Source organism: Myodes glareolus, chromosome 16 (genome assembly GCF_982192425.1).
Source record: "Myodes glareolus chromosome 16, mMyoGla1.1, whole genome shotgun sequence".
NCBI lineage: Eukaryota > Metazoa > Chordata > Mammalia > Rodentia > Cricetidae > Myodes > Myodes glareolus.
In genome coordinates this window covers 53,284,916-53,309,497 of record NC_142041.1, presented here as the reverse complement: position 1 = coordinate 53,309,497, position 24,582 = coordinate 53,284,916, and the positions used below count along the sequence as shown (strand labels likewise).

The window sequence follows — 24,582 nt, the reverse complement described above, 5'->3', positions numbered from 1 at the left end:
AATCTAGGCTGTGTGAACTTTTTATAAAAGTCTGACTAAAACTCCAGAGAGTAGGCGGTAATGTGACTTGTAATATAGGCTGTGGCCGGTGGCCAGGTTTTGTAAGATTATTTTTGAAGGCCATGTTATCAAAGCATCATTACGTTTACACATAGTTATATATAATGAATAATCATAGGAACTTCGAGGCGGTAACCAAAATAGCTTTTGATGATAAATAATAGCAAATTCTGGACATTTCCTGAGAGACCAAGGGACAGTCAGGGGTCTGGGGTTGGCTGGAGCAAGGAAAGCGAAGAGCTGGGCTTAGCAGAGAAGAAAGCCTGGACAGTGTTAAGGAGAGAGGTCTTCTGAAAAAGGTGAAAATATCAAGGCCCTGGCTTAGCACTCATCCGTGTTTAGGTTGCATCATTCTCCACCAGCAGAGAGATTTTGAAAATTAGGAAGAAGGTCATGAACCTATTTCTGCTAAGAGACTGATTTCAATATCATATCAAGTGTTCAATCAAGTTTTTTTCTTCAGAGCCTGCCTTTGAATAATTTCTTCCCTTCCTTTTTCTCCGAATTTACTCAACCTTTTGATAGATGACATTTCTTAGACACTAAAGCTAAAATGCCCTAAACCTCAAATACTTGGATGAAGTATCCTGCAGCAACAAGAATTGGACCAAAGAAGGAAACAGTTGACATGTTTTCTATATTTGTGGCAATAACATAGCCTCTCATTTCAGTGTATAAATAAAAGTAAATAGACCCATTCAATGAGTTGTTGGCAAAGATTGGTATGTGATCTTTTCCAGTTTAAACTGAGGAGTAAATCCGAAAACAAAAGCAGTGTCCTGGCTATCTCCCCTAAGGGCTGTTGGGAAAAGAAAAAAAAAATGCATTGTTTTTAAAATGGAGGAGCTGAAGACACAGAAAGAAACCTACAACATTACAACTGAGGAAGGCCATGGAAACTAAGCAACACGCATATTATAATCAACAGCATGAGAATGAGGTTTTCTCTTTAAATGATTTATAAAGATTGGGGGAGGGATTGGAGATGTTATTGGGAATTTTATTGTCTGCTGCTTCTGTTGTTTTTAATACCACTAGCTTCTCATAAGAATTTCCCCCCTAGGGGATTCTATCCCTGTAACTATATTGACTTAATTCTGAAGCACCAGGGCAATTAAAAGACGGTTCTAATTAATAGACACTAGAATGGCTGTATGTAAAAGATTTAAGCAGTTCATGCTTGGTGCACTAAGCGAATCTGAACAAAGTCATGCACATACAAAAACCATCAGGTCTCCATTAGAATTTATCAGCTGAGATGCTTGGAATATTTTTCACACTGGGTAACGTGGCTCCCTGCAGCTGAGATCGGACCAAAGAAGAAAACGGATGACATATTTTCTATATCTGTGGCAATAAAATGACCTCTCATTTCAGTGAAGAAGAAAAAGCAAATGTACCCTTCCCTTAAGAACTGTGCTTTTATCCGCCGCAAAGACCCACTAGAGAACCCCAGTGTCTAATTTCCTAAAGCTCAGCGAGGCTAAGAGTATTAGAATACCTGGGTCCCAACCTGGCCTACGACATGTGTGAAAAATTGCACCCTGAGTGGAAAACTTAATCTCTCTGCTCCAATGTCCTCTCATGTAAAAGGGGACAAAGACAGTGCATTTTTCTGAGGGTTCTAGGAGAGATTCCATGGGATTATTTCCTAAATCAATTAGTCAGAAGGGAGTCTAGTTTCCAGGTAGGTGTGTGATGAAGTTGATGCTATGATTATATGGAGGTCCATTATTAATGTAAGAGCATCCTATATATTAGCAGCATCACAGTTTCTCTAGGAGTAATAGTGCACACTTCAGGGGGTCGGATCATCCATAGCGCTATGTCTTCTGTTACTAGTTCCAATGGCGTCCAAGGACAGGAAACAGACACGATCCCTCCATATCACAGATGACAGAAATAGAAGGTTTTTCATACTTTACCATTATGTCACAATGATTACATTTTCTGAATCCATCTATGCAGGGGTGATTGACATAGAAAATTATATAAATGAACTTAAAACATTTATAACCTGATGAATTGGGAGGTAAATGTAAGTTGAGTATTATCAATTTGAAGACCCAAAATATAAAATATTCCCAGCATCTGAAATTTCTTGAGATGCAAGATGATAATACACATATGAAAACTACACATCTGATCTCATTCAACAAGTCATGAGATATTATTTAAAATTTATATAAAATTATCTTCACACTATGTATGTAAGATATTTATAAAACATTTATCATTTTTGCACTTAGCTTCTAGCTTCACTCCGAGACATATCATTAAGTATATGCAAATATCTCAAAGCCTGAAAAATTCCAAAATCTGAAACACTTAGTCTGAAACATTTCAAATAAGGGACACTCCATTTGTATTCATCTCACTGCTACAATATGTACATATGCTCACCTTTAACCTCTCAAAGTTTCCTCTTTATTTATCATCATTATTTTTAATGATAAGAATACTTATGATCTTTCCTTATAAAATTTTTTATAGTGTTGTATGACTACCTTTAGGTACAAAGGTACATAGTACATTGCTAAGACTTGCACACCTTACAAAACACTTAAAGAATAATGTCCTCTGTGTTTCTATTTTTGTATGTAGTATATGTGTAAACTAGTAAGGCAAAAAAGTAGAATTTAAAAAGGATTAAAAGACATTTAATCTCCTATATAGTCCCAGGAATTTTATGAAATAATACATTAATAAATCAATTTTTGTCTTTGACATGATTTTATTATGAGAAGAAAAGAAGTAAGAAAGGCATCCCAAGGGTTTGGCCAGATACGAAAGCCTCTGCCTGTATATGGAGAGCCTCCCCTTGTCTGAAACAGTGTGGCCTCCTTGCACATAGATACTGATCGACCCATTCTCATCTTCAAACAGCAAGGATTAGACAGCTGTGCAATATCAGGACAATACTGACTGTGATTCCAGGTACAGCTTGGCATTCTAAGAAACATACTGAGTTCCAGTGCCCAGCTCTAGTGGTGTCTCTATCAGTAACCATAACATTTTGAAATGTTATTATCAACTGCATTATGGGTATAAAACTTGGAACTGTTCTCTGGCCTTGGAAGAGAATGTGTAAGTTACCCAATATCTTTTTAATATGGTTCACTTTCTAGCTATATATCAGACACAATGAATTTCTTTTATAGCTAAGATTGCTGACTGATCCAGTAGCCAAATTGGATCTCTTTTGAGATAGACAGTCTCATATATCTTGAAAAGTACAATTTGAACTACAATCAGCTAAGCAGCTTTCCATGGACTCTTCCTGACCAGCGTATAGGTTGAAATTGCATTAATCTCTAAGTGTCAGGCTTTGGAAAAGATATCCTGAAGTTAGAACTTGATCCCAATGGAGCAAAGCTCAAATAATGATTCTAGAAAGTCTATAAGATAAGAAAGAAATTGAGGCTATTTCTGCAGATAGTTGCCTCCAGGATGAATGAACACGGAGGAAACACATGTTTCTACGCCTTTGTGGATCTGACGTGGTCATTCTCCAGAGTTACTAATTAACCTAGAGATTAGGAATGCAATGGTATTGAAACTAAGAACCCTTCCTGCTATAAAACACAATGTGAGTTTGCAAGATTTAAATTGCAAAGTACCTTCTGAAGTCCATAGAAATTACCTTGAATCATAAATTCTACCATGCAACACAATATATTCCTTTCACTATAAATAAAAATACAGATTTAATATCATGGTCATGTGTGTTGACCAATTTCTCTTTCTTAAACATTAGAGTTGTTATATAATGCATTGAACATGTAGCTGTAACTCAGCTGATCTGATACGAACTGGTGACGAACTCTGTCCTCAGCTCCTTTCAGCCAAGGTTATCTTTTCCAATTTTCTAACTTATCACTCTCTCGTTCCCTGACTATTATGTTTACCTTCTTCACCCTCTACTTCCTGGCACTGCTTCGTTCACTCATTGGTCTTGCTCTGATCCTTATTTCAACAACGCCCTGGGTCACAAAGCTTCTTGGCCAACTAGTTTTCCCCTAATAAGACCCTGCAATCTGTGACTTAGTAGTTTTATATGGCTACCCTATTTTCTTAAGATATCTTAGAAAATATTTGTTAAATAAATTAGTAATTCACTGTTTCAGAACACCTCATGGGCTAAATATAAAAATCAGTTCTAATATATACTATATTTTAATAAACACATATTTTTAAACTCTTTTGAAAATATCTCTTACATTTATACTAGTTTTTATTCTGGGTCAAAGAACATGTTTCAAAATCAAGCTTCAAAGGCCATCGTGATGAATATTCTGTAAACTTTGAAAATGATAGCTCGTTTTCTATGTAGCTGTTCATAAGCTTATCATATTTCTAACATTATGTGATTTAATAATGATAATTAGCATTGCTGTGGATAAAGCTTGCAAATAAATGCCTTTTCTCATAATATGGAATAAATGTAGAAAATTGTGCCCTTTACTTAATGACACATGCCACTTTGACCTCATTAAAACGTACTAGTATTAAGTGATTAAGTGTGGGCCTTCCCCAGCTTATGAGTTAAACAATTTATAAGCCTTGCATTGGAAGCATCACATCATAGCACTTGAGAAAATAATGTATCTTCCACTTTCTTCACAACTATCCCATAGATTGACAAGATACAAAGAAATGGATTCATCAAAGTGGTGACAGCAGGTGGTCTTTCAATATTTTAGCCACTAGAAAATTATTTCTATCATTTTTATCTTGCTTCAAATATTAATGAATAGTTCCAGTGATAATTAGAAATTTGACTAATTACAGAAAATTGGCACTTCACAAATAACAAACTCTGATATTACTGAGTATTGTGCCAGTTTTTCTATTAATTTGGAAATGCAGCAATTATCACCAGAACTATGTAGGTTAAAGTATGTTGGACCCTGGATAAACAACTTAAAATGTCCAACAAGAAGTTCGGTGTCAATAAAGTTCAATGTGAGTATTTGAAGACAGAACAGTAGTGACCAATCCCCCCCACCACGGACAGTGGGAAGCCACCACAGTTTGGTTTTGGCCTGAACTCTGTAGTTGACCTTAGCTGCATAGCCTAAATAATTCACTTCATTGTCATTATGAAGAAACCATAAAAAATATTCAAATTCACAAAATGGAAACAATATAAATGGTGACATATTAAGTCTTAAGAGACAATTAGTATTAATTTTCTTCTTAGCTCAACAAAATTTAGAAAACAGAAATCCTCCAATATCATCAGATGAGAAAGAATGGACCTTTTCCATGCTCATCAAGTCTTGATATACAAATATATTACATAATTTTAATCTTCTATATATATATAGCAGTATGAATATGTAAACCTTGATGTTAAGACATGGGTTTAAGAAATTTTTCAATCCTCAGTTCACTTTGGAATGGGGACCAACCACAAACCTACCCTTAACTCTAGAAACTAGGAGGCTACAAATCACCTTTTGTTTCCCCATCACAATGTACCTACCAGTATTATTCTCAGCATAGTATCTCTTAATTTTATATGGAATGGGTCTTCATAAGTTTATTGGTAAAAGCAGATTCATAACTGTATCTTCAATTTTTCTAAACTTTTTACAGAATGCAATAGTTCTGAGTTCAGAATCCAGACTGGAACACCATGTCCCTGTTGAAGACCAACCTCGACAAATTTTGTATGTTCTAGGACTAGAATGATTAAGCCAAAGGAAAAGAGATATGAGATAAGAAAGAGACAGAAACACAAAACAGCATTGGGAGGGAAATTCAGTGAATACTAAATCACCTACTTCTTTTTCACATGCTTATACACGTCACTACAAAAAGGGGAGAGGGGAGGCAACAAATTTCATTAATATGATATAAAGAATAGAATTGAATTCTCCAGCCTTTGGTCCAGGTGGAGCAGATCAACCTCTATACCTAAAATTACTAATTACCCACACCCTATGTCAGAAACTCTTGTTTGTAGCCACATCTGTTGTCAACAACTTTGAAAGACAAAAGCAAACTCAAACTCTCTGAACTCCAGTCAAGGTAGAACAGGCTCACATTTGTGGACCCTCTCAATTCCTTCTTTTTATTTAATAAAGACGGTGCTTCTAATACAGAGAAGATGACTGTGCCTGGCTTGGGGGCCTCTTTCCCGTTTTCCAGACTTACCTGTCATCGGTACATATATTCCATCCTATATGTACTGTGTTAGATTGCCTGGGGGATCTTACCTGTCTCTGACAACCAGCCTCTGTTAATAAAGGGTTAAGGGGAGTGCATCTCTGGGCTCTGGATACCTCTGAGGCAATTTTCTGTGAAGAGAGTTAATCCTATGCAAGCAGACAATGCTTTGTGACATATTTACTCCTATGGCTACAATATCTCCTAATAAAGGAATTGAGGATGACCAGAGGTGAGATTGCCTTTTAAAACTGAACTAGGATATCTTTAACCGTTCTCAGCTACAAGCAAAATCCAAATTTGTCTTATTAAACATATCAAATCTAAAGAATTATCATGTCAAATTTTTCTCAGACAAGCTCTAACTTTTTTCTAGTCAGTAGCATCTTCATCATGATCTAACACAATTACAAACATTAATGGGTCAATACCATAATTCTTATATGGAAATTAACAATAAACACATAATTTCTCAAATCACAGTTCCCTTAAATCTGTCCTAATCAAAAGACAAGAAGAGGTTTCTATAAAGGTAAGATATGAAATTCTTTTGCCTCCTACAGTATAATTGTATTGTAGTTTCTAGGTTTCAAGGATAATTGTGAACTCTCCCAGTCTCTGAGCAGCAGTAAAAACTTTTCGCTTATTTCTCCTCATTTTTGAAAAGGGTCTTCATTTGCTCTTTGCCTCCATAATAATTCCATTGCTTTAACAAGTCTCTTTACCCCAGAGGGAAAAATTTTCTGAGGTCTCAGTTCTCAGATCCTTTATTTCAATAGAAGATTAAACACCATACTCAAAAATGAGTTCTGTGTCCAAAGATATAGTATGGATAAACTGCCAAACACACAGTTAGTGTTCTTAGGCCAGGTCCAAAGTAAACAAGGCACACTGAAGTCTGGAAGTCTGTGCAGTAGATCCACCAAGAAGCTAGGAATCACCAAAATCTTTTCTCAGACTGCAGCACAATGGCTTTGAGAAAGTCAAGAACACAGTTTCACAGTTTCAGGAAGCTCACCCCAACTCTTCTATGAGGGTGTCCGTGGCTTCGATGTCATCAGTACTGCTAATCCTCTTTTTGACAGGCAATCATTTCATCAAACTTTATTGTCTACCTATGAACAAAGCATACATATGCCCTTAACCGCATATTAAAACAGGATTGGTTCCTTTACAACATACGCTGAGGGTATAAGTCCCTCATTTTTTTCTTTTCAAAGCCCTATGGGCACGTTAATTGCATACTGTTTTAGAGCCAGCATTTTGTTTAGTAACTTCTGTGAACTGCCAGGGGAAATTAAAATCATTATTCCCCTTAATAATCTCACTAAGGGGGCTCAAGATCCTCTGTATGCCACACACACACACACACATATATGTATCTGATCATAGCCACTGGATATTTTATTTAAAGTTTGTAAACTATCTTTCTAATGCAAGCTGCAAGGATGCCTAGCTGACCGGTTTTTACAGACACCTGGCAGGAGATGCATTTGCATTTCAGCAGACACTTGACTGGGCCCTAGGCTACTACTCCAGTTTGATTCTCAGACTGGAAACCAGCCTGGGCTCACAGCAGAAACTGGGAGCAGTGTCGGGTACAACTGTGCTCTTTGCTGCTTTGTGGTCCCACCAGGAACTTGCGGCAAGGAGGCCGATCCCTCATTGTCTGTTGTGCCTAGACAGAGCACAGGCCATGCTGAGCTGTCCGGCCATAGACCAGGATCAACCGGCAAATTTTTGAGGGAGCTCAGGTTCCCAGAAACTTGCCATTGCAGCGACTCTGAGATTGCCGCGCCCCCAAGCTTGGGCGGGTTTAGTCACACTGTTTTTTAATACCCCTGCTTTCTTATTAATTACAAAATGCCTCTAGCCATTCTCTGCCAACTGGCTCCTGGCACCCAAGCCCTCCAATCTTTTGTGTCTCCTGTCTTCCCTGGCTCCACGGCTAGTGCGGTCCAGAGTCAGCAACAGCATGTGCGGGCAGGCTTGGTGACAACAGCATTCATGTTTACTCAGCATTGGCAGCAGCTGTGGCATAGGTGAAGCCACCCTTTGGCCTCTCCGAATCAAGAGAAGTCCGAAAGTAGTGGCGGCTATGCTCACTGTAGGAGAGGGAGCAGAATATTTACAAATGCTAAAAAGTTTTGCATTTGTTTCTGCTCCACCACAGCTCCTCTAACTATCAAAATATAAACAAGTGTATTTTTTGTGCCATCAGAAAATATATAAGACCAAGTGTATAAATGTAGACAGTTGAATACTATTTTTTAGTCTTATATTTACAGTTATATACATTTTACTCCTGGTATTTCATTCCTTGCCTTTCTTCTTTTATTATCTATTATTGCCTATGTCTGAGCGCTCAGTTCTCACCTCCATATCTACAGTGTAATATTCATTTTGCGGTGTCCTCCACGTTTATCTCGTAGACTATTGGTCACATGTCCATGTGTTATTTGCTGTGCGTCCTAAGCCACACGTTGCTGCTCCATCTGTAGACCAACCTCAACAAAGTTTGTGCGTTCCAGGGTAGGAGTGTGAGGATGAGAATTATTAAGATGAAGGAACAGAGATATAAGAGAAATAAAAGACAGAAACACAAAGCAGAGGGAAAATCAGTGAATACTGAATCATCAGCGTTTTTTTTCCACATTCTTATATACTTCACTCCAAAATGGGGAGAGGGGAGCTAATGGGCTTCATTAGCATGATATAAGAAATAGAATTAAATTCTCCAGTCTTTGGTATACCTCTATACACAAAATACTGATGAACCACACCCTAGGTCAGAATCACTTGCTTGTAGCCACATCTGTTGTCAAAAACTTTGGAAGAGCAAAACTAAGCTCAAACTCTCTGACCTCCAGTCAAGGTGGAACAGGCTTACATCTGTGGGCCCTTACATGTCCCCAAGTGATATTTTCCTGAAATGTGTGACAATCAATTCACCAAAACCCAAACCAATCTGAAAGACTTTTTTTTCCCCATTAAATTGAAATGCGGCATATATATGTCCTGCTGTCACAATAGGAAAAAATTGAGGTCAAGTGATAAAGTGTTCAGATTGCTATTATAATGATAAATAAAACTCAGTTTCCAAAATATGCCATTTAGAAGAGAATAACAGAAGAAATATCAAACTGTGACTACACTAAAAAATACCGTGAACTGGTTTCTCATCTTCTCATAAAGCAAGAAAATAATTGGACTTTTATTCTGATAATGAAATTGATGTCACACCAAAACAAAATTTTGGGTCTTCATGGGTTAGGAAACAATGAAATGTAGAGTGAGGTATTACAAAATGTTTCTTCCCTGCAGTATGGCTTCCTAGCTACCATAATTTTAAAGAGAGGGAGATTATCTTTGCACCATTCCCTTCTACAGAAGGAAGTCATAATGGCTCTCCTCTTAGCATCAGACACAGTCCAGTTTTGTGGCATTGACAAATGTACTCTCAATGCCACTCTGGTCTCCACAGACCCAGTCCTTCATTCCCGTCCACATATTTGGGTATATTTCTATCTCTTGAATGTTGAGATTAGATACTTACCCCTATTCACTCATAGACAATTCTTGTTAACTGATAGCTAGTCTAATTGTTAATATCATAGAGAATATACAATTCAATACTTCCTTCCTGTGAATCCTGTCAATCATTTCAGCTTCTTTCCGAACACTGGCATCTAAAAACAAAACATAACAAAGAACAACAACAAAAGCCAGCACTTCCTAAAGCCTCAGACAATGACCTCTGCCCCTGCTGGTGCCCAATATCATCATGTTATTAAAAACAATAGATATTTGTTTCTAATAACAGCTCAATATTGTTGAAGATCATAACAGATCCTATTTGTTATATGTATCTTGGAGTAAATCTAATCACACAAGTGGAAGATGTGTATGACAAGACCTTAAATCTTTGAAGAAAGAAATTGAAGAAGACATCAAAAAATGGAAAGATCTCCCATGCACTTGGGTAGGTAGAATTACCATAGTAAAAATGGCAGTTTTACCAAAAGCAATCTACAGATTCAATGCAATGCCCAGCAAAATTCTTCATAGACCTTGAAAGAACAGTACTCAACTTTAAATGGAAAAGCAAAAAAAAAAATGGCCAAAACAATTCTGTACAATAAAAGAACTTCTGGAGGCATCACAATCCCTGACTTCAAACTTTGCTACAGAGCTACATACTGAAAACAGCCTGGTATTGGCATAAAAATAGACAGGAGAACTAACGGAACCGAATCAAAGACCCAGATATTAATTCACACACCTATGAACACCTGATTTTTGACAAAGAAGCAAAAAATATCAAACGGAAAAAAAGAAAGCATATTCAACAAAAGGTGCTGGCATAAATGAATATCAACATGTAAAAGAATGAAAATAGATCCATTTCTATCGCCATGCACAAAACAAATGTATCAAAGACCTCAACATAAAGCCAACCACACTGAACCTAGAAGAAGAGAAAGTGGGAAGTACACTTGAATGCATTGGCACAGGAGACCACTTCCTAAATATAACCTTAATATCACAGACACTAAGATAAAGAATTAATAAGTGGGACCTCCTGAAACTGAAAGGCTTCTGTAAAGCAAAGGACACATCAGACAGAAAACTGATCTCCAAAATATATAAAGAACTCAAGAAATTGGTCATGAAAAGAACAAATAATCCAATTAAAAAATGGAGTATGGACATAAACAGAGAATTCTCAACAGAGGAATCTAAAATGACTGAAAGACACTTAAGGAAATGTTCAACATCCTTAGTCATTGGAGAAATGCACATCAAAACAACTCTGAGATTCCAATTTACACCGGTAAGAATGGCCAAAATGAAAAACACTGAGGACAACTTATGCTGGAGAGGTTGTGGGGTAAAGAAAACACTTCTGCATTGCTGGTGTGGGAGTACAAGCTGGTACAGCACCTTTGGATATCAGTATGACGATTTCTCAGAAAATTAGCAAATAACCCTCCTCAAGACCCAGCAATGCCACTTTTGGGTATATTCCCAAAGGATTCTCAATCATACCACAAGGATATGTGCTCAACTATGTTCATAACAGCATTGTTTATCATAGTCAGAACCTGGGACCAACCTAAATGTCCCTCGACCAAAGAATGGATAAGAAAAATGTGGTATATTATTCAATGGAGTACTACACAGCAGAAAAAATGACATCTTGAAATTTGCAGACAAATGGATGGATCTAGAAAACATCATACTGAGTGAGGTAACCCAGACCCAGAAAGACTAGTATCATATGTACTCATTCATAAGTGGCTTTTAGATATAAAGCAATGAAAACCAGGCTACAATTCACAATCCCAGAGAACTTAAACAACAATGAAGACCCTAAGAGAGACATACATGGGTCTAATCTACATGGGAAGTAGAAAAAATCAAAATCTCCTGAGGAAATTGGGAGCATGGGAACCATGGGAGAAGGTTGAAAGGGAGGAGAGAGGAAGGGAGGGGAGCAGAGAAAAATGTATAGCTCAATAAAATCAATAAAAAGGAAATGAAAGAATAAGTTAAATACATTTAAGTAAATACTCAAAGAAGATAATCATTGCATGGTCAAATGGAATACTTCAGCTCAAAACAAAACATAATTTTGGAACCATTATCACTCAGGTCAGATTAGTGACAGTTGAAGATCAAGAATGAATTTTTTCTCTTACTGACACCACTCTGCTACCGAAGTTTGGCCTGAGATATCACACTCTTTATTCTGTAACTTCTACTAATATTATAAACTATTGTATTTAAAGAATGTTCATGAATATAAAATACATAGAGAGAACTGAAGACTCACCCTCTGAGATCTTCTCGACCAGTGTTTCTCATCCTTCCTAAAACTGCAACCCTTTAAGAGTTCCTCATAAAATTATCTCATTACTAGTTCCTAACTGTAATATGATGCTGGTATGACAAAGTATAATGTCAATATCTGTTTTCTAATAGCCTTATGTGACCCCTATTAAGAGGTCATTAGACCCCCAAAGGGGCTTTGACCCACAGGTTGAGAAGCACTGATCTACACTTTTAGCTAGAGTAAAAACCTCACAATAGGTGAACTTTGTTTTAGGCTTATGATTTGATGGACAATGAAGTAAAGTTAGAAGCCTAGGTTTTAATTCCTAAGTTGATAATTAAGTGAATGAGGACTTTTGTGGTTACATACATGTTTAAATAATTCCTAGGAATAAATTTTATTCTGATCTGTAATAAATTACAGGTAAGCATCTACTTAAGAAGTCACTTAAGAGAAAACTGATAATGAATTTGATATCTTGATTATGTTCTATCTCTTTTCAGCCTATGCTCACTTGACAATGGGTAGAGAACTTTACAGTGTGTGAACTTAGCATCGAGCTTAATGTTTTTATTCTACCACTCAAATCTAAGCCCTTTGAAAGTTTAGTACTTAGACTAAATCTATGAAAATATTAAATTCAGGGTTCATAGTATATGATATGCTATGTTGTAGGAAAATAACAACTTTGGAAAATAAAGAAGGACAACACAGTCCCAGGAGCATTGGTCTTATATCTGGTTTCCTTCGTTATTATGTAGGGCATAATTCAGAATGTAAGATATCTCTGCTTGCCCAGTGCAATTTCAATAGAGTCATTGAAATTCAGATTGTGAGCATCACAAGTCACCACCTTGCAGATTATTTGTACGTATGTATTCTTCCACAAAGGAAGTATATCAGTAGAGAGAGTGAGTGCTGGCTATCTGTGAAGTCCCAAATATCTCTTTCTATGGCAAAGCCTATTATACCACAATTACAATTCTGTGTCTTTGGGTTCTGCAAACTTCATATTCAGAAGTTCCATGCTATAGTTGTGGGCACAGCTTCTCAGGCTGGGTTTCTAAAATAGCAGTAGATATGCCACCTGGCACATGAGTAATTGTGGAAAAGGAATGAGGAACTATATAATAAGTATGAAACTGCCTCCAGGAAAATAAATTTTACCTGAAAATCTGAAAGCAAAGATTGTAGTAATTTAAATGATAATTTAAACATGCTTTGTATTTAAAAATATACAGTTGTTTGTGAGATAGGCTACAAAATGTGAATAAATAGTGTTGTTAGCATGTCTAGATATTGTCATTGTTTGGGTCTTGTTTAGGCAGCCATTCCTAGAAGACATATTCTTACAGAAGACTTCCCAATCCATTAACTCTTACAGTATTTCCACCTGCTCTCCTCTCATGTTCCCTGAGCCTTAGGTATGGGAGTTGTGTTTTCAAGCTACATAATTTAATATCCAATACAAAGTATTCAGTCCTGAAATCATATGCACATAAATTCTAGAAGTAAACTTATTCATATATGTGTGTGCTTAATAATGTATATGTAAACATGTGTGTTTTGTGATGAAACTAATAAAAAAAAGAGACCATCAATTTGAGAGGAAGTGGGCTACATGGAAGGGTTGGGTTAGGGGGAAGGGAGGAGCTGGAGTGAGGAAAGAAGATTGGAAGCAATATAATTATATTTTACCTAAAAATATATTTAAAAACTTAAGTTGTTAAGCTAAACCTAAAACTTCAGAGTTTCAGAGATACAAAATTCATGTTAATGAATTAATAAGGATTGTTTTTTTGCCATTTCAAATGGCAGAAAGTATGTGGATTAACACACAAAAAAGGCATTTGCTTTTGTGTAGGACTGCTGGGGAAAACCCATTGCATGAGCGTATATTCACAGCCAGAGTGTTTTAAACACTCTGAATATTTAAAATGAGTAATGAGAGGATATGTGAAATGTATGTGCAAATATAATTATTCCCACTACATTATTTCTGCTATGAACGTCCCCTTGTGACTTGGCCTCTTTCTATAAACTATTTGATGCTGATGAATTCTCTTCTCTTAAAATAATCTGTGTATAACAAGACAGATCATTGTTATAATCTCTGTATTATAATCAATCAAAGACTTGCTCCAGGAAAGCTAACTGATGAGCAGATACTGACTTAGCATCTGAACAGGAAAGAAGTCCTCACACTTGAGTTTCCATGCTGCCTCATTTATAAAGACTTGAAAAGCAGTCCCATGATATATTTTTTTCACCTCACCTAGTATTCTTGTCTCTTCAATATTGACTCCATTATGTATTAGGTCCAAAGCTACAGATTGATATGACCACAAACTCAAATCTGAGAGCATCAGGAAAGAATCTTAATTCTAGAAGTCCTGGGAAGAGATCCCTTGTGTCTGACTGTCTGATTATGGCCCTGAACCAACACTAGGGGTAGGCAGCACTATTCTGCACTTTTTGGCTAATCTAATCGCTTAGAACTTCAAGGGATGGCTATAAATTCATAACGTCTGAATCTCCTCCTCTCCAAATGAATGTTAGTGTCTCCTAGAATAGAGCTAAATACATAAGCCAGGTGCAATGATACACACACAGGCACCAGGGGAGTCACTTAACAATTTTGTAGGTGCATGGTCTCTCCCTGATTTATTTCCAGTGTTCATTGTAATATGACAGAAAAATCCAGGAAGCTCTATTCTGTTTTAATTCATCCACTGAAATGTCACTTGGAAAGAAGAGCTGTTAGACTTAGTTTGATCACTGGCAATAGAATAGAAGAACCAAAATGAAAGGCTTCATAAAGGGGCACTGAGAGCCATTACTGCATAGATCCTTCTAGATACTACCACAATTGCATCTTAACTTCACTGACTGCTTCCCCTAAATAATAAGTTCATAATCAGAGGGTATCTGGCAGATCTAGAGAAATATTTACAAGGACAAACAATGTTTGAATCCATCTGGAGGTTGTGTAAGACAGTTGCAGACAGTATAATGTACCATACCAACGGCACTGTAGAGATTCATTAACTGCAGGTGATCACTTCTAAGCTTGAAAACATCAGATCCTTTGGGAAAAACACACAGCTGGAAAACTTTTGGTAAGGAGTATGAACATATTCTTAATTTAGCATCCTGAACTAGAATATGACAATGTCTCTCCGATCTTCCAGTAAGCTTTATTTATTAAAATACAAATGAAATATCACTACAGGTGAGTCTTGGGGTGTAGAGTAGAAAACTGAGAGAAATCCTCATCAAACTGTATACAATTTCATTTAGATAGAACAAGAAAATTCAAGGTATCTATTGTGCAAGCTGGTGAATACAGTTAATATCAATATCAGTGTATTTTCAAAAAGCTTCAGAAAGCATAAATATTAAGTGTTCTTAAAACAAATCATATAGTTTATGTGTATTTTACCTCTCTTTTGTTTTATTCCATACTACATAAATATTTCAAACATTATACTATATTTTATAAATGCATGTCTCTAAGCCTTCTGTTGAAATAATATTTAAGTAATTAAAACTACTTTCTCTTAGTGTCTTGGGTATGGAAAGTACTCGGCAGGCTATCAAAAGAGAAACATAAACACCAGCCCAGCCACAAAACCTCTGATCTGCAATCTGTCTTGTCTGAAAAATATGATAGGATAATGGTGGCACAAAACTTGGGGGAGTAGTCAACCAATGTCTGACTGACATAAGGCCTACCCCTTGAGATGGAACCCATACCCAAAACTGCTTGGGTGATCAAGAACCAGAGACCAGATTACACAGAAACTTGGGGGAAAAAATCAAATATTAATCGCTTAAAAATATTAACAATAAAATGACTCCTAATGTTACTCTGCTATACTCATAGATCAGTGCCTTATTCATCCATCATTAGAGAAGCTTTTTCTTGCAACACATGAAAACAAATGCAGACATCTGCAGACAGACATAATGCGAAGAGAGAGACGTTGGAACACACAGCGTTAAACGGGACATCTCTATCAAACTCCTCACCTCAGAGAACCCCACAAAAGAGGAGACAGAATGAGTGGAAGTTTCAGAGAGGATATAGGACACCAGAAGAACAAAATCTAATTCACCTGAGCAAAGCTCATGTGAACTCACAGAAATTAAAGCAGCAAGCACAAGACATACATGGTTCAACACCAGGTCCACTGTTTACATATTATAGCTTTCAGTTTAATATTTTAATAAACTTCTGAGTATGTTATTGGGTGGGTCTCAGATTCTAGTGCCTGTTCTTGGGTCTCTTTTCCGTCTTTCGGTTTGACTTGTCCAACTTTGATGTGAAGGTCTTTGTTTTAGCTTATGTCTTATATTGTAAAATAAAAGCCATTTCTCCTCTGTGATAAGATTAAAATAATTTCTATTCCATAAAGCAATTCTAGGGGTACAGTGAGATAATTTGTGAACACTTCTTGGCAAAAGGTAAGTACTACAGAACTTTAACCATGACTATTAGCTGTTAGGCATGTATCAAAAGGAACCTAACAAGTTCTTAAATTCATTAATAAATCAATAGTTAACAGTTACACAGCTATTATCCAGTTTTGAGTCTAAATTGGTGAGTTTTTTCTTTCTCTAAATTTCCTAAATTGTACTAAATAAATATATATAATATTTTAAATGAAAAATCACTTTTATTCAGTGTTAGTTGTTGTTTTGTGTGGAGCATATATAAGAAGACTTAAATAAACCTAACTATATAATGGATATTCCTATGTGTCCCTCCTGACACATATATTGCTCACAGTTTATGAAATGCTTAAAACACATGAACTTATTTATTCTATTAAACCACTAAACATAGCAATTATAGAGCCCTTCTTAATGATTGAGAACACAAAAACATTGTGTACTAAGGTCATTTGTGCACTGTTGCAAGTACTTGGCTAGAATTTAGCAGTGACATTCCCTTTCCACTTCAGCCCAGTGCTTGCAATAGAATATGTTCTACTGCCATGAAAGGTTTGCATGTGCCGCATCTGAGATGAATCATAATAAGTAGTTAGCTTTAGCAACTGTCTACTACAGTAAATGTTAATCTGTACTTTTGCCCTGTAACAATTCTACATGAAAATTGCCTATGTGCTTTTTGACACTGCAAACAAGAAGAATTTGAATTAATTGAATGACTGCTAAACCTTTACTTTGCTCTACCCTCAGTTAGAATTCTTCAACTTCTCGACCTTTCCTCATTTCCATAATGCCTAAGACTTATACCAAAAAAACTCACCTAAACTTCTCAAGTGATTCTATCAAATTATTTTGCAAAAAAATATGAATATTACATAGTGAGTCTTGAACAAAGGAAAATTACCCCACAATTCCATCATTCTGTCACGGCTTCATTTTCAGTTAGGCAGTGTCAGTGGCAGACTCCATAGCCTACATTTTGGAGACAGTGACTCTCTCTCTCTCTCTCTCTCTTTCTTCCTCTCTCTCTCTCTCTCTCTCTCTCTCTCTCTCTCTCTCTCTCCCTCTCTCTCTCTTTCTCTCTCTGCCATTTCCCCTTCTTGCTCTCCTCCTCCTCCTCAGCATCTTCCTTCTTTGTCATTTTTCTTGTCAGTGTTCACAATATCAGAATATGGCTACACATAGGCTGAGAATCATACAAGTCAAAATTCATTGGTTAGAATTTACCTTTTTCATGCACAGCAAGGGCTTTGCCTATTTCTTTAAATTCTATTTTAATTCATCTTATTAAGTTGTTCATGACTATACTTTCCTCATATAGCCATTGGAAGAATATGTAAATAGAACTTCACAGAGTAACTATTCTTACCATTTCCTCTGACTTTGTTCATAAACTTTACATCATACCCATACTTTGCCCTCTTTAAAATGTGCTAGATAGAACATTACCTTTCTAACAGCATTTGGATTGTAGCCAAGAGAGTGCAAGAGCTACTAGGGGAAAGATGTCTACTAGAGCTTATGGAACTGAGCACAAACTCACTCTCCCAAACTTCTCAACAGGAATCTTTGTCTTGATCTTCCGTATGCACTTCCACTATGCAGTTAAAAGTGTTTCTTTTTGACTCATTTGCTCTTAAAAAAGATCCTGAGTATCGCTGTTTGTTTATTTCAATGATCAGGCATTAACTTGTACCTGACCAAGTAGAAAAAGGTGGCAAATGTCCAAACAGGTGCCTTTCCTGAGTCACATGAAGGTATAACATCTTTTTAGGTATGAAATTCTAAAAGAAAATTATCCATAAATAAACTTAATAACTACTCAAGAGCTAAAAAAATTATAATATTTCTGAGATTAAATAAAGAGAGATCTAGAGTATGTTCTTATGAGAAGCCTCAGCACTGTGAAGCTATAAATTATACTTAAAGTTACCAGAATCCTTCATAAACTCACACACTGAATATCATGCACATATAAAAAGTGATGAAGAAGAACCAAGAACTTTGTCAGAAAAAAAATAGTCAAAGAACTTGCATTGTTGCTATAAAGATATAGTAGTTAATCACAATAATGTATAATAGATATAAAATAAATATATTTACAAATATAGGAGTCAGAAAAATGGATATGATATAGAACAACCAAGTAATCTTAGGCAAAGAAATAATTAAAAATAAATTGAGTAAAGATTAAATAATTGTTTAATAAATATTTGAGAGAAAATTTGTTCTCTATTTGGGATTAAGTTAGGCTAGACTCTCTTCTTCCAAAGTGAATGGGAATTAATTGCAGTTAAAATAACAGAAACAAAGTACAAGAGTATTTTTCAAATCTTGAGTTAAAGGAAACAGGAACATTACTGAAGGCTCTTGGACTTTGGCATACTTTCTCAAGCATCTCTGTACAGAGTACACAGTTAGTGCAAAATCACTAACTTTTCTGCGTATTCTGAATATTCACTGAATACAAGACACAATTAAATATATTGTCTTAAAGAGCAATTTGCCTTCTCTGTACTACAAAAGAAAGATCAAGTCAAATATAGAATGCTGAATTTTTCTCTAGTTTTCAAACATAACACCTCTGTGGATCCAGGTTTTCTTTGTATATTTGTGTATAAGAGCAGTTTACAAGGCATTGTCAGAGCAGCTGCACAAACTTAGTCATCTTTTATTGGGCTAATCAACCTGGAAGATATTTAAAGCCACTATTTTCAGAAACTTTACTTAAAATAAATTATTTTTTCCTCAAGTTTTGTACAGTCATACAATGTACTTACATTATCTTAAAATATAATAACATATATTTTAAATTCTTTGTTTTATAGCAGAGTGAATGTCACTCAAGACATAGTTTATGGACAAGTGATATTGAGAATGTGATAAGAAAGTTGAAGAAGTCTGTTCTAAATACTTTAAAGGAAGATTGTCCAAAGAAATTTTTATCCAAAAAGCAGGAGTATATATATTTTCTGTTGCATGTATGTCTTCACCTCCCCACTCACACAGTTTATACAATATATGTAAAATTGCCTTTAAATGAAAACAGTGATAAAACTGCATAACAAACACCCTAACATTGAAGTGAATAACAATTTAGCTGTGGTTAAATAATATAAGATAAGGTTACTTTAAGGATATCAAGGTACCATTGACCACAATGAGAGAAAATAAATATGCAGAAGAAATAAATGGTATATTGTAGATTTTTTTTAACTCTCTGGGGGCTGGCCACCCAGTTCCCAAATAAATACACAGGGTCTTACTCTTACTTTTGAATGCCTGGCCTTAGCTTGGCTTTTTTCTAGCCAACTTTTCTATCTTAAATTATACTGTTTCTCTTTAACTACATTTTGCCTCTGGGCTTTTTGGCTTTCTTTATTCTATATATCTTTCTTTCCAACTTACTCTGTGGTTGTCTGTGTGGCTGGGTGGCTGCCATCTGATGTCCTTCTCTCCGACTTTTCTCACTCTGTCCCTCTCTTCCTAGATTTCTCCTCTTATTCATTATTTCTAAATGCCAGCCCTGCCTATTCTCTCTCCTGCCTACCTATTGGCTGTTCAGCTCTTTACACCAATCACGTGTTTCAGGCACACAAAATTACAACTTTACAGAGTTAAACGAATGCAACATCAAAGAATGCAATGCATCCTTACATCACAAAAGTAATATTCTACAGCAAAACAAATACAGCACACCTTAAAAATAATATTCCACAACAGTATAAGATTGTTCTAAAGGAGTGGAACTTCTTATTTGTACATATCATAACCATTTAGGCATCAATTAGTAATAAGCTGGTAGAATTAATAAACAAATTTAGAAAATGGACACAAAGTACTTGGTAATAGGATGGCATTATTATTTCTGTGTGCCAGAATAGGCAATGTAAAATTCAAGAAAAATTACCACACAAAGTTACCACATAAGAGAAGTTGTAATATGAGGGCTGGCTTGTTTGTTGGTTTTCTGTCCTGCCTGGCACCCCCAGCTGTTTAGTCCCAGAGAAAAATTACACAAGAGATCTCTATAAATTATAAAGCTAATTGGCCTGTGATTAAATGTGTGAATAAATCCACAGTCTCTCATTTTCTGTGGAAACAAAAGCAAAATCTCTTCTCCAAAGTAACATATCTTTTGACTTCAATTTTGAAGCCAAGGTATTTTCAAAATGTCTATCTTGGATTAATTCTGCAGCATTTACAAGCAAATATCTTTTAGCAGCTGTTGCTCCTTCCTCAGCAGTTAAGCAATTCAAAGAGAGCATAATAGCAAACAGTATCAAGATTCTCTGTACATTTTCCATCTTTATGCAGCTTTATTTTAACCTCTATTTCTTTTACTTTTACTTTTACTTTTAACTTTTGACTTTTTGAGACAGGTTCTCTGCATATCTTTGTCCTGGAACTCCCTATGTAGACCAAGTTATCCTTGAACTCACAGAGATCCTCCTGTCTCTGCCTCCCCAGTGCTGGAATTAAAGGTGTCTGCCACCACACCTTGAATTTACAGAAGTCTGTCTGCCTCTGCCTCCCAAGCCTTGGGATTAAAGGTGTGGACCACCACATCCAACTATTCTCTTTCTTTCTTTTTTTTATTTCTAAGGACTTTTAACCATTTAGAGGTTTTTTTTTCTTTGAATCTCTATTTACTATATATCTCTCTTTTTCTGACCACATAGGTCTTTAATTTGCTAAGGAATATGGAGAAGACAACACTCAAAAGCTCCTATGGCTTTTCAAGGTCCTCACCAGGAAGCAAGCTGCAACATTGTATTCATGACCACCTGCTTGAAAGAGTCAGAGCTTTCCCTGGCAGGACGACCCAGAAAGCCGACATTTTAAAACAGCGCAACTTTTTTCCTGCTATGGCTGAAAACCAAAATGTTTTACTCTAGTCTTTATCAAGCTTTCTCAGGCTTTCTGTGGATGCAGTTATCCACATGGGCGCCATTCTGTAACATGAAAGGGCCTGTTTATTTGTGGGTTTCTGTCCCACCCGGTTCCCCAGCATGTTTAGCCCCAATGAAAAATCATACACAGATCTCTGTAAGTTATAAAGCTAATTGGCCCGTTAGGTCAGGCTTCTTACTGGTTCACATCTTGATTAACCCATTTTTCTGATCTATGTTAGCCATGTGGCTCAGTACCTTTTTCAGTCGGGCAGCTCACATCCTGCTGCTTCAGTGATCTGGGCAGGAGTGGAAGGAATCAGCTTCCTTCTTCCCAGAATTCTCCTGCCCTCCTTGCATCATTTCCACTTCCTGTCTGGTTTTCCCGCCTACACTTCCTGCCTGGCCAATCAGCATTTTATTTAAAACATGAGTGACAGAATACAGACAATTGTCCTACACCAGAAGTGAAACATTTAGAGAAAAATTAAAGATTCTCATTAGAGAAGTTAAAATGTAAAAGACTGACAATACTAAGTGCTGTGAAGGATTGGAGTCAAGAAGTCTTACGTGCATCTGGTAGAATGTTAAAATGTTACAGCTATGTTAACAATCTATTTGAAACCATTTATGCATGAATGAAATTAAAACTACATTTGTCATTCAACCCAAGAATTCTACTACTAGTAACATAGTGAGGGGAAAATGAAAATATGTATTCTACAAATGTCTACCATATGTCCATGAGTGAATAAGTGGACATACAATTATCATATATCCATAGAAAAGTCTATTTCCCAGGAATAAAATCGAATTGCTGATGTGTGCAATAATATGGGTGAATATCAAAAACATTTCTCTAAATAGAAAATCCAGATTTAAAAAATTGCTTTTCAAATTTGTTTATATGGAATTCTATGAGATTAAGTTTGTTCCCCAATTAGATTTAATCATATGAAATGTATTGCTCACTCTAACTGGAAAATGCAACTGTTTGTCAAAGTACACACTACGAATCTTTTGAAGGCGGCACTGACCCTGTATGTACCACATCTGGTATTAGTCTCACTCCATACTGAAATCAGCCTGTCTAGCTGTATGTGTTGCAGACATGCTTTTGCCAGTATGTGCTTATTAAAATCATTTGTAATATGTCTGCTTTCATTTTATTTTATAGAAATGGTCTACATGAAATAACACATAAAAGTGATGTAGGTCCTTTAAAGCATACATCATAGATTTTTAAATATAAGCCACTTTTGTCCTATAACTGATACCAGTTTACTAAATTATTTTTGTGTTCGTCATTTAATTTTACTTATTTCCCTGTTTTATTACTTTCCTTTTCATCATTTCATTACATTTATTTGTGTGTGTGTGCGTGTATGTTTGTGTGTGTATGTGTGTGTGTGTGTATGTGTATGTGTATGTGTGTGTATGTTTGTTTGTGTGTGTATGTTTGTGTGTGTGTATGTGTGTGTGTATGTTTGTGTGTGTGTATGTGTGTGTGTAAGTGTGTATGTGTGTGTGTAAGTGTGTGTGTGTGTGTGTAAGTGTGTGTGTGTGTCAGAGAGCAATTTGTAGGAGTCAGTTCTTCCACCATGTGGGTCCCAGGGATCCCACACAAGCCATTAGTCTTGGTGACAGGAACCTTTAAGTGCCTAGTCAACCTATTGACCATTTTTTTCTTCAGGGGCTACTTTAGTTTATTTGTTTGTCTTTATCTCTTTTTTCTTCCCTTGCTGAACTTTCTAGTTAACTTTTAAATTATATTTCAAGACATATTTTCAAAGGACAAGTGAGACAGAATAATATGTTAAGCAGATGTTATGAAGATTTTAAGAATTACAACAAAATGACAGTAACAATAAAAGTTTCACAAAAGCACTTGCCATGGTAGGTAAAATGCACTAAGGAAATGCCTCTAAATGAGTAGTATTTAATTTTGATTTTCTTCTTTCCTTCCTTCCTCCCTCCCTTCCTTCCTTTCTTCCTTTCTTTCTTCCTTCCTATTTATTCTTCTCTCATAAAATACATTTCTATCACAGTTTCCCCTACCTCTACTCCTTGAAGTCCCCACCTCCACATTTCCTCCTCTCCAAGATACCCTCATCCTGTTTCCCTTCAGAAAAGAGCGGTCCTCCCAGTTATGTCAATGGACCACTTCACAACAACATACAAGGAGACTAGGCACAAATCCTCATATCAAGGTTGAATGAGGCAACCAAGTAGGAAGGAAAGAGTCCAAAAACAGAAGAACAAGTCAGAGACATCCCTGCCTCCACTATTAGAAGTCTGACAGAAACACTGAGCTAACAGCCATAGCATATTTGCAAAGCACTAATGGAAGTGAAGACTGCTCATTCATTTCCTGACCTCCTAGACCTGAATAATCACACAGAAATTATATTAATTATAACACTGTTTGACCTATTAGCTCAGGATTCTTATTAACTAACTCTTACATCTTAAATTAATCTATTTCTATTAATTTGTGTATAACCACAAGGCTGTGGACTACTGGTAAGGTTTAGACATCTTTATCCTTCAGTAGCAACATGGCATCTCCTTGACTCTGCCTACTTCCTCTCTATATCTTTGTTCAGATTTCCTGCCTGGCTTTACTCTGCCTAGCCATTGGTCAAAACAACTTTATTCATCAACCAATAAAAGCAACACATATACAGAAGAACATCCCACATCTTTCCCCTTTTCTTTCTAATAAAAAGGAAGGTTTTAATTTTAACATAGAAATATTACATACATAGAACAAAACAGTTATCAAGCAAGAATCATAGTTATAATATTTGGCCCATTTACATTTGGCAAATTAAGGAAAACACTCTACCATTTATCCTATCTTTGTGAACCTAAACTTTATATCTAATTTATCTTTTATCATAACTAAGGAAAACTATAACTATCTGTCTTCAACTCCATCAAAGACCACAGAAGGAAATAATATTACTTAACAAAACAGGAAGTGGACTATAAGCGACTTCCAAAATTGTCGAAATGACAGAGACATCTCACTGCCTGGACAGTCACCCAAAGTTCTTCTGTAACTTTGGGGGATTCATCTTCAGCCTATATGTCCATAGTACATGGCAGACTTTGCCATGAAGCAGGAAATTTGAATGACTGTTCTGCCTATATTGGCAGTTT

General features: G+C 36.1%; 1 long non-coding RNA gene across 1 annotated transcript; it reads right to left on the bottom strand.

Annotated features, from left to right (window-relative positions):
• Positions 1 to 2,863: 2,863 nt before the first annotated feature.
• LOC148119584 (uncharacterized) lies at positions 2,864 to 21,751 on the bottom strand. The gene is made up of 3 exons (XR_015735185.1): positions 21,676 to 21,751; positions 8,611 to 8,729; positions 2,864 to 7,349 (listed from the first exon to the last, which is right to left on the bottom strand). It is a non-coding gene; the product is annotated as an uncharacterized LOC148119584 (long non-coding RNA).
• Between the last annotated feature and the right edge of the window lie 2,831 nt (positions 21,752 to 24,582).